Genomic DNA, 10821 nt, shown 5'->3' with positions numbered 1-10821 from the left:
AAGGCTGTTGCCATGGCCACCAGGGCTGGGACCAGCTGGGATGCTCAGTTTCCACAGCCCGGGGTTCAGGGATGGGATTCCCCAATTTCGTCCTCCCACTTAAACCGCGCTGCCCTCTCTGCCCTCCTGCCTCCCATGGAAAGCACAAAAGGCAAAGATCCTGGGCTGGGATAAGAACAATTTATTGGGAACAGCAACAAGATAAGGAACAAACGGAACAGAAACAATGTTGATAACAGAAGGGATAAATAAAACTGTTCACAGGGAAAACTATAACACAACTGACTGGATCTGCCTGGCTACGTATTTCCTCCTTCCTGGAAAGGATACCCTTCTCCTCAGGGAGAGACACGCTCCCTTTACTGCCCTGGCAATGTTCTGAGGTGGGAGTGAATGTAATGACAGGGCCATGGCCAGACCCTCATGTTCTTCAGTCCCACATCTTGTCACTGGGAGGGGCAGGACAAGGGACAGGTGTCTTCCCAGCATGGATCACAGGGAAAATGGATCCCCAGGGCTCTTCCCAATATGGGTCTTCCAATGGGGGATAAAGCTGGAACTGGGCATGAAGCCCTTCTGCAGTGAGAACAGTTGCAGGGCTTCCTTTACTGGTGCTTCCGTTGGCATGTGGTCAAGTGAGAGCTCTGGGTGAAGCTCTTCCCACACTGGGAACACTGTTACGGCCTCTCCCCAGTGTGGATGTTACGGCACTCTCCCCAGTGCCTGATGACGGTGAAGTTGTGCTTGAAGCCCTTTCCACAGTCAGGACAGTGGAATGTGCCTCTCGCCAGTGTGAATCAGCTCATGCAGGAGGAAATTTGAGCTGGTCTGAAACCTCTTCCCACACAGGGGACACTTGTAGGGCCTCTCCCCAGTGTGGATCCGCTTGTGCCTGATGAGGAGGGAGCTGCGCTTGAAGCCCTTCCCATACTCAAGGCAGCGGAAGGGCCTCTCCTATGTGTGAATAGGGTGGGGCCTGAGGAGATTGGAGCTAGTCTGAAACCTCTTCTGGCACTTGGGATGCTTGTAGGGCCTCTCCCCAGTGTGGATGCGTTGGTGGGTCACAAGGCTGGATCTGTAGCTGAAGCCCCTCCCACATTCCCCACACTCATAGGCCCATTCCCCGGTGTGGATGCGTTGGTGGCGGATCAGTGTGCTGCTCTGCCTGAAGCTCTTCCCACCCTCCAAGCACTTGTAGCACTTCTCCCCATCATTAAGCTGCTCATGGACCACCAGCTCTGAGCTCTGACTGAAGCTCTGTCCACCTTCCTGGCTCAGGGAGCGTCTTTCCTCCTCAGAGCATCCTGGGCTGCGTTTGCAGCCCCTCCTCCTGTGGGATCTCTGGGGATTTTCCTCCCCGTTGGATTCCTGTGCCCTGGAGTCACTCATAAAGGCCTTTTCCATGAGGTTCTGCTGTGGGGATTTATCCTCTCTGGCCCAAATCCTCAGCTTCTTGTCTGGGGGAGGAAGGACAAGGAGAGGATGGGATTTGCCTCCGTGCCAGAGGGAAGGGGAAGAGATTCCCCCAGTGCATCCCCAGAAGGACGGTATTGGTAGCAGGGTTGTCCTGCAGCTGGGGGCCATGCTGGGCTGGGCGATGAAGCAGGAGAGAGGGGGAAAGGGGTTCTGACTTCCTCCTCACCATCCTGGGTGTCCAGTGGATCCTTCCTGTTCCTCACAGCCTCCTTACCCATCTGGCAAAAGTTTGGGGATGGAAAATCCTGTTTTGGGAGAATACCAAGGGATGAGCACATTGAGATTTTTACTGGTTTGAAGGCAAACCTGGGGAGGGTCTAAGCCAGAATTGCAATTCAAAACCAAAATTTAGATCAAGGCAATGGTACAGAAATACTGCCTTAAACTGACTAAGTCAGGATATAACCTGACACCCTGTTGGTCAGGGTGGTGGCTGCAGTCCCAATAAATGGTGGCTGCAATCCTGTTGGAGTGATGAACGTGACTCTGTCGAAGCAGTGATCCTGCAGAAGGTTCTGGTCCTCCTCTGAAGGTACAATAGTGGTTATGGAGCTCTCGTCCTCTGGGAATCCAGTAGGCAAGATGAGCTGCTCCTGCTGTTGAAATCCTCAGCTTATATCCAGGTGGGAATGCTTGATTTCTCCCCCAGGGCGGAGCATCCCACAATGGGATGATGGAATTTTATCAGTCCTGCAGTGACACTCAATGGCCCATTCACAGAAGATATCTCCCCTGGAGGGTGTTATCAGGGGTGAGTCATGGAAGAGATAAAGAACATTGCCCCACCTGTTTATAGCAGTTTATGGAGATGGTGATTGAAAACATGCATTTGGTTACATCTTGCATTGCAACCTGAAGCAGTGGGGTAATCCCTGCTCAGGGGGTGAACACCACCCGCCTTACCCAAACTGGCTCAGGTGTAAAACCCCCTCCCTGGGAAGGGCACGCACACAGGGGACAATATCACACTTGCCCTGCTCCAGGGGAGGTCTCTGTCCCTTGTCACTCCCTTGCTCTCTCATCTTTTCTCTTTCTTTCCATCTCTCTACCTCACATTTACTGTTCAATCAAATCCATTTTGGATTTGGTCTTGTTAGCACCTTAATTGGGGCAGATGCATCTCTCTAACAATTTTCTTCACAATATTACCATATTATTTTGGCACAGTGAGTTCAGGGCACTGTTCTCTGACTCCAAGTGCCTTTGACAACAGCATGGTTCCCTCCTCTGAGGAGGTTGTGGGTTTCTGTGGAAGAACTCTTGGAAACTTGGACACAGTCTCTCCTTCCTCCTGGGGAACTTATGGGAGAAATTATGAGGAAAATGGCTTTTATGGGTGGCCAGTGTAAAGAAAATAATTTTTTGTCTTTCCTTATAAAGTTGTTAAAATCACTGGAGGAAAGGGAGCAAATGATAACCAGCGAGACTGACAAGTTTCATTCACCCCACGGTGAGGAACGCAAGGCGGCTAAAAGTCCCAGAAGAAGCCCACCTCAAGTAGCTAAATTTCCAAATAAGTCCTGAATTCCCAGACTTGGGGGCTTTACCAAATGTGACAATCATTTCACTCTTTATCCCTGTCACCTTTGTGACTGCTACACAGAGCTTTCCCTTCCTTTTAATTATCTGTATTGGGCCAAATTCCCACTTTCCTTTTATTGAAGCCTGCTAGCAGCTGAGCTGGAGCTGTGCAGGAAGCAATGAATATTGGAATTGCCACATCACTGCTTGGATTGTCAGTTTATTCATGTTTGGGATTTGTTTGCGCTTTCATCCCAAGTTACTTTTGGGAAGAGCTTATATTCTTCAAAGTGATTTATGCAGAGTCAAGTTTGATTTCTGCCAAGTTTATTTTGTCCAGTGCCCAGAGGATGCTCAAGGGGTCTCTGAGCCTCTCACACTGGGGGATGCTTGGGAGGGGCTTGGGGGGTTTTTTCCTGTCCCTGTCACCCCAGGCCATTCCCCAGGGAGTCTCCATCATTCTCACCCCAGGGAATGCCTGGGGGGTCTCCCTCCCTCTCATCCCTGTGCCAGGGGGTGCTCGGGGCAGTCTCTGTCCCTCTCAGCCCAGGGGATGCTCAGGGGTCTCTGTCCCCTCGCCCTGGGGGATGCTCGGGGGGTCTCCATCCCTCTGGCCTCATGCAATGACTGTGCAGGGCTGGGGACCAGGGGCTCTGTGTCCCTCTCACCGCTGAGGGTGCTCAGGGCTGGGGGGGCTCTCCGACCTTCTCACACCTGGGGAGGCCAGAGGGGGGTCTCTGTAGCTCTCAGCCCTGGTGTGACCCCACCCAAACATCATCGGGGTCAGAGGGACAGAGACACCCGCAAACCCCCAGAAGGGCTGAACCTGGGATTTGGTTTGGGGCTGAGGATTTAGGAAGGGGCTGGAATTGGGGCTGGGGTTGGAGTTGGGGCTGAGATTTGGATTTGAGCTGGGATTGGGGTTAAGGCTAGACATGGGATTAACTTTAGGGCTGGGGTTGGGATTGGGTCTGGGGATAGATGAGTTTGGGACTGGGATGAAATTAAATACAGAACTGTGAGTGTGTCAAAATATGGAGTGAGATTGAGACCAGGATCAGGGTCAGGTTTGGGATTGAGCTCACCCAGAGCAGGACAGGGGGGATGTCACAGTGGGAAGGTTTGGGGAAAATCCTGGTTTGGGGAAAAACAAGGTGTGAATGCCTTGGGTTGGGGATTCCTCCCATCCACGTCCATTTCCAGAAGACACCTGATGTCCAAAAATCAAGAGTGAATAAAAAAAAGCCACCAGGAGTTTCCCATTTCCAGTCTCATCCCTCTTGGGTTATGGTTGGTCCCCCATCTCAGGGCTAGTGGGGATTCCATCGGTCCTGGGGATCCCTCCTCTCCAGGGTCCTGCTTAAGGATTCTGGGAGGTTCTGGGGTCCCAAGGTCCCCCTCTCCAGCCTCCCCTCAATCCAGCCACTTGGGGTTCCCTCTTCTTTCCACCACCCTGTTCTGTTTTACGGCAAATTTGGTTGAAACCCTCCAAAACGAGTTTCCTCTGGAATGCCGATTCAGCAGCCAGTTCGGAAAAAATATTTCCGGGGAGAAAAGTGGAAAAATACTTCATTTAACAGGCAAATCATTCACCAGCACAAAAATTGAACAATATTAATCAATAAAACCTCCTGCTGCTCCAAAATAGATGACAAACTCCGAAAGTCCCTCCTTGGGTTGTAGCTCCGGGCACTCAGCGTCTTATCAGTGGCTTATCAGTCTATTATCAGTCTCATTTCAGTCCGTCCAGCACTCTGGGGGATGCCTGGGGAAATGCCTCAGCCCAGGCCCGTCCCGGTGGGCTTCAGGTGGGAGCTGCCAGTGGTATTCTGGTTGTTCAGTCCAGAGCAGGTTTAAAAAGCTCCAAAGAAAAAGAAAAACCACAGTCCAGGTAACTTCTCTGCCTCAGAGACCTAAAAACTGATTAAAAGCAAAGGAGAGCTCTGTCCTGCTGTCTGTCCATCCAGCGGCTGGAATGTGGAGGAGTGAGTGCAGTTTCTGAAAACAAACTGCAGCTTCTTCCTCCTCCCCTTCGCTCTCAGAACCAGCCTTAAAGGTGCAGAACTCATTTCTGGGCTAAACAGACCGATGGGGGTACGAGCATCATGAAGTCACCCCAGGACACGCCCCTGTCAGGGTCAGGGGGTCCTGTCCCCACCTCATCTCCGGGCTGCCGGGGGTCCCCCAGCTCCGGTATCGCCCCTTCCCCTCTCCCCACCTCGGGGGTCCCCTGTTCCACAGCCCCCGGCTCTCACAGCGATCCCCAAAACTAATGTCCTGCCCCGTCAGTACCGGGCCATCCCCACGTGGACCCCCTGTATTACTGCGTCTGTGTGGGTCGCAGCTGGTGAGAGAGAGATGGTGAATCTTGTTTCTTGAATCAGAAGGCTGATTTATTAAGATATTATATATAATACATTATGACTATACTAATAGAATAAAGAGAGAGGTTTGCAGAGCAGCTAGGCTAGCTAAGAATAGATAGAAAAGAATCCATAACAAAGTTGTGGCCAAGGACTCAGTCCCCTAGCTTGCACTGGTGATTGGCCCTTAATTATAAACATAGGAAATGAGCCAATCAAGGTGTCCCTGTTGCATTCCACAGCAGTTGATAAAAATTGTTTACCTTGTCTTCCAAGGCCTCTGGCCTCCAGAAGACACAGAAATCCGAAAGAGAGGATTTCTGTGGAGAAATGTCTGTGACACCCCTGGACCCTCCTGAGGGGCAATCGTGGCTCCTCTACCCCTGAAAAATTCCTCTTAGGGAGCCAGGAGATATCAGGGGCTTGAATCTGGGATCTTCCAGCTCTAAACACTCTCCAAAAGAATCCTCCTCGAGACCCCTGGCTGGAGTTATTTGGGAATCTAGCTACTTGAGCTGGGCTTCTTGTGGGACTTTCAGCAGCCTTGTGTTCCTCACCATGGGGTGAATGAAACTTGTCAGTCTTGCTGGTAACATTTGCTCCCTTTCCTCCAGTGATTTTAACAAGCATTTCAAGAAAGGACAACAAAATATTCCCTATTTCAATTGGCTGTGTGGTCAACACAACAGCCATTTTTTTCATCAGCTCTCCCATCAGTTCCCCAGGAGGAAGGAGGGACTGTGTCCAAGTTTTCAAGAGTTCTTCCAGAAAGAACCACAACCTCCTCAGAGAAGGGAACCATGCTGTTGTCAAAGGCACTTGGAATCAGGGAACAGTGCCCTGAACTCACTGTGCCAAAATTGTTGGAAAAGAAATGAAATTTAGCAAAATATTTAATTATAGTGAGTTGTGTGTGAACTGGTTTGTTAAAAAAGCAGTTTTGTAGCCGTTGAAAAGTGTGTTGAGTTTTGTGTGTAACCTAGCAGGTAGTCTTAGGGATTTAATGAATAATTAAACTAGTGCAAGAAAGTAAGAATGCTAACCTGTCTAGAGGCAGCATACAATGCTCTTAGAATAAGATAAGCAGAGGATTAATGATCTTGTTTGTGAACCAAGGAATGTATCACAAGGGGTCTGTGACCAGGCAAGGGGAACTGTTTCTTGGAAGCTAGGCAAGGGGAACGGGGAAACTGTTCCTTGGAGACTTTGTTGTGAATCGCATGTATAAGAGGGAAGCACCCATACGTGAATTTGGGGGCTCGGACTTTAGGGACGTGAGTCCCCCAGTTCCCCGGGCCCTTAATAAAGCACCCACAAAACTTATCCGAGTTTTGTGTCATTTATCAATCGGGCAACAGTTTTCTGGCGACCGCGGCAGGACTCCGAGGGCTGCTGGGGCGGTTCGCGTCCCGATCCACTCCAAGCCGGCACCGAGCACTTCTCGGGGAGTCATCGGTCGTGCCCGACCCCCCGCGCCTGTCGGACAAACTGCATTAAGGTAAGCCCGAAGGTGCTTTATATTGGAAAAAGGTGATAATTGGATTTGGATTTGGTGGTTGGTAAAAAGCCTAGGCTCCGGCCATAAGACGTCTAAGGACGCAGGACCGGAACTCGCCTCCTGTTTGTTTTAGGGAAGGACGGCGAGAAGGTATATTGGTTTAAGGTATATTGGTTTATTGGGATTAATAGTGGAATTAAACGTTGTAATATGATGTCTTTTAAAACTTTTAAAACCTTAGTGCAAGCCAATGGTAAAATACCTGGAAATACACCATTAGGTTGTATATTGAAACAGTGGAAAAGTGAGGGGTATTATCAAGAATTGGATAAAAGCAAAATGATAGATTATTGTAATCATTGGTGGCCTGAATATGAGATTGGGGAAGCGGGATGGCCGGTGAATGGTACACTGGAATTGGGGATAATGGAATCTTTGATGCAATTTTTAAGGAGGAATGAGAAATGGGATGAAATACCATATTTGGATTTGTTTTTCGTTTTATATCGGAAAGAGGAATGGCAAAAGGAATGTGGTATTTTGGTTTTAGAAGTGAATGATGAAAGGGAGTGTGTGGGATGTAAAGAAAGAAAGGAGCGTAATTTGTATCCTTCAGTCGAGGAAGATTTGTCTTATTGTATAGCACCTCCGAGGGTTCCGGTTGCTCCTAATGTGCCCCCTGCTCCCTCTGCGGATATAGCTATAAAAACGGGATCTAGTGAGAGTGATAGTGATGGTGGTGATGGTGAAAAGAATGAGAGTGTTAAAAGAACTCCGTTAGCAGGGCGGACTCGCAAGGGAAGGAAGGGGCAGAAGGGGCCACATTTAATTGCGCCGTTGAGGGAAGCTGTGGGACCACAGGGAGAAAGAATACTTATAAAGGTGCCTTTCTCCCCCGGGGATTTGGTAATATGGAAGCAATCAGCGGGGAGTTATCGGGAGGATCCTGAAAGGGTGGCAAGGGTGGTTAAAATGGTAATAAAGACTCAGAATCTGGACTGGAATGATTTACAGGTATTATTAGATACTATAACATGGGGAGGTTGGATCCAAACCAGTGTGCGTTTTGCCGACAATTGGGACACTGGAAAAATGAATGCCCGGTTAGAGGAGGTATGGGCATGGGAAACATGGGATTAAGGACAGCCCCAGTGGGAAATGCCCCTGTGGGAGGATTCACGGGAGGACCAGCAGAAGTCGCTCAAGCACTAGTTTTGGGAAACTATCAGAATCAAAGCTGACTAGAAAAGGATTTAAGGGTAGTTTTAGAAATAGATGGAAAGGATCAAGAATTTATGGTAGACACTGGAGCTACTTATTCTGTACTCAATAGAGGATTGGGACCTTTGAGTGACACAACGGTACAGGTGGTGGGGGCAACAGGGAAACTAGAGGAACAACCATTTTTACAACCTTTAAATCTTAGGTTTGGGGGGAAGGAATTAGATCACCAATTTTTGTATATGCCAAACTGCCCCACACCCCTTCTTGGCAGAGATCTGTTGTCCCGACTTAATGTGAAAATAATATTTGAAGGGGGAAGGGTGAAATTGGAAATACCTGAGGAACAAATAGCAGGCATTTTTGTAATCAAGGAAGTGGATGCCTCTCCTATTCCAGAAGAAATTGAGCAGGCTGTAGTACCCTGGGTATGGGAGTCAGGGGTCCCCGGAAAATCTAAAGCTGCGCAGCCAGTAAAAGTGGAACTAAAGGAAGGGGCCCGACCAGTGAGGATAAAGCAATACCCCTTGAAGCTTGAGGCAAGGAGGGGAGTAGCCCCGTTAATTAAACAATTTTTGGCTCAAGGAATATTACAGGAATGTGAATCGGAGTATAATACTCCAATTTTTCCAGTAAAGAAACCTAATGGTAAGTACCGTTTGGTACAGGACTTAAGGGCTATTAATGAAATAGTGAAAGACATACATCCAGTTGTTGCTAATCCTTATACTTTGTTAACATCTGTATCAGAGGAGTTTAAATGGTTCTCAGTGATTGACCTTAAAGATGCCTTCTTCTGCATCGCACTGGCAATAGAGAGTAGGAAATATTTTGCCTTCGAGTGGGAGAGTCCTGATTTTGGGAGAAAGAAGCAGCTTATGTGGACGAGACTCCCACAGGGATTTAAATGCTCCCCTACTATTTTTGGAAACCAACTGGCCAAGGAGCTGGAGGAATGGAAGATAACCCAGGTAACAATATCCCCATCCTTGTATGTAGTCCTGCAGTACGTGGACGACATTTTTCTGGCTACTAAGGAAAGGGAAATGTGCGTGGAATTAACAATTAAATTACTCAACATGCTTGGCCAAGCAGGGTATCGGGTTTCTAAGGAAAAAGCTCAATTGGTCAAAAATAGCGTTATTTACCTCGGTTGTGAGATCACACAAGGGCAGAGACGTTTGGGAGTAAACCGAATAGAGGCAATATGTGCTATTCCTTTGCCTCGTAACCATCAGGAATTGAGATCTTTTCTAGGAATGGTGGGATGGTGTCGACTGTGGATCATGAATTTCGGTCTCCTAGCCAAGCCACTATATGAGGCCTTGAAGCAGCATCGGTTGGAGTGGACGACACAGCAAAAGAAGGCCTTCCAGGAATTGAAGCAGGCACTAAAAGAGGCCCCAGCCCTAGGACTCCCTGACGTGACCAAGGAATTCCAGTTGTACGTGAATGAGAGGCAAAAACTGGCACTGGGGGTCCTCACCCAGAAGGTGGGATCCTGGAAGAGGCCAGTGGGATACTTCTCTAAACAACTGGATTCGGTAAGTTCCGGGTGGCCCTTGTGTTTACGAGCCGTGGCGGCAACAATAATTCTTATTCAAGAGGCCCGGAAATTGACTTTGGGGGCAAAAATGAAAGTGTTTGTTCCCCATATGGTCATGGCCGTTTTGGAGCAAAAGGGGGGTCACTGGCTATCATCCAGTCGAATGTTGCAATACCAGGCCATCCTGAGAGAACAGGATGATATTGAAATAAGGACTACTAATCATGTTAATCCAGCAGAGTTTTTACGCAGTGACCAGGAAGCTGGGGGACTGGTGCATGATTGCGTAGAGGTAATTGAACAAGTATATGCCAGCAGACCCGACTTAAAGGATGAAACATTGGAAGAACCTGAATCGGAACTATACACTGATGGATCCAGTTTTGTCGAGAATGGGACTCGCTATGCCGGGTATGCAGTGGTAACATTGGATCGGGTAATAGAGGCAAAGGCTTTGTTACCTGGAACTTCGGCCCAGAAGGCAGAGGTGATTGGACTCACCAGAGCCCTTTATTTGAGCAAGGACAAAAGGGTTAATATCTGGACAGATTCTAAATATGCCTTTGGTGTGGTTCATGTACATGGGGCGTTATCGAAGGAAAGGGGGCTTTTGAATTCACAGGGAACCAACATCAAGCACCGGGAAGAAGTGCTACAGCTACTGGATGCGGTACACAGTCCCAAAGCAGTTGCAGTAATGCATGTTAGAGGACATCAGACTGCGGAAGGAGACGTTTACAGAGGAAATCGATTTGCTGATGTTACAGCTCGGCAAGTGGCACGGGAAGTATGGACTCAAATGGCATTGGTACCGGTAAGAACAAATCCGGCTACCCCATACCTGAATCAGGAGCCCAAATATTCAATAAAAGATGGAAAACTAATAAACTTGCTAGGGGCACAGAAGAATCAACTTGGGTGGTACGTTACACCAATGGGACAAATAGTGGTACCTACCCGCATAATGAAATTTATTTTGGAATCAGAACATAATAAATGTCATTGGGTGGCAGAAGTATTGGTAAAATTTTTGAAGAATGAGATAATCTCTAATCAGATGTTAACAATGGCAAAAAGAGTTAATGCAATGTGCCCAGTATGTTTGAAAAATAATCCAGTAGTTAGGAGACAAATACAAATGGGAAAGTTGCGAGTCGGGCCACAACCGGGAGATTACTGGCAAGTTGATTTTTCTG

This window comes from Melospiza georgiana, chromosome 23, assembly GCF_028018845.1.
Source record: "Melospiza georgiana isolate bMelGeo1 chromosome 23, bMelGeo1.pri, whole genome shotgun sequence".
Taxonomy (NCBI): Eukaryota; Metazoa; Chordata; class Aves; order Passeriformes; family Passerellidae; genus Melospiza; species Melospiza georgiana.
Note: the sequence above shows the minus strand (reverse complement) of the source record.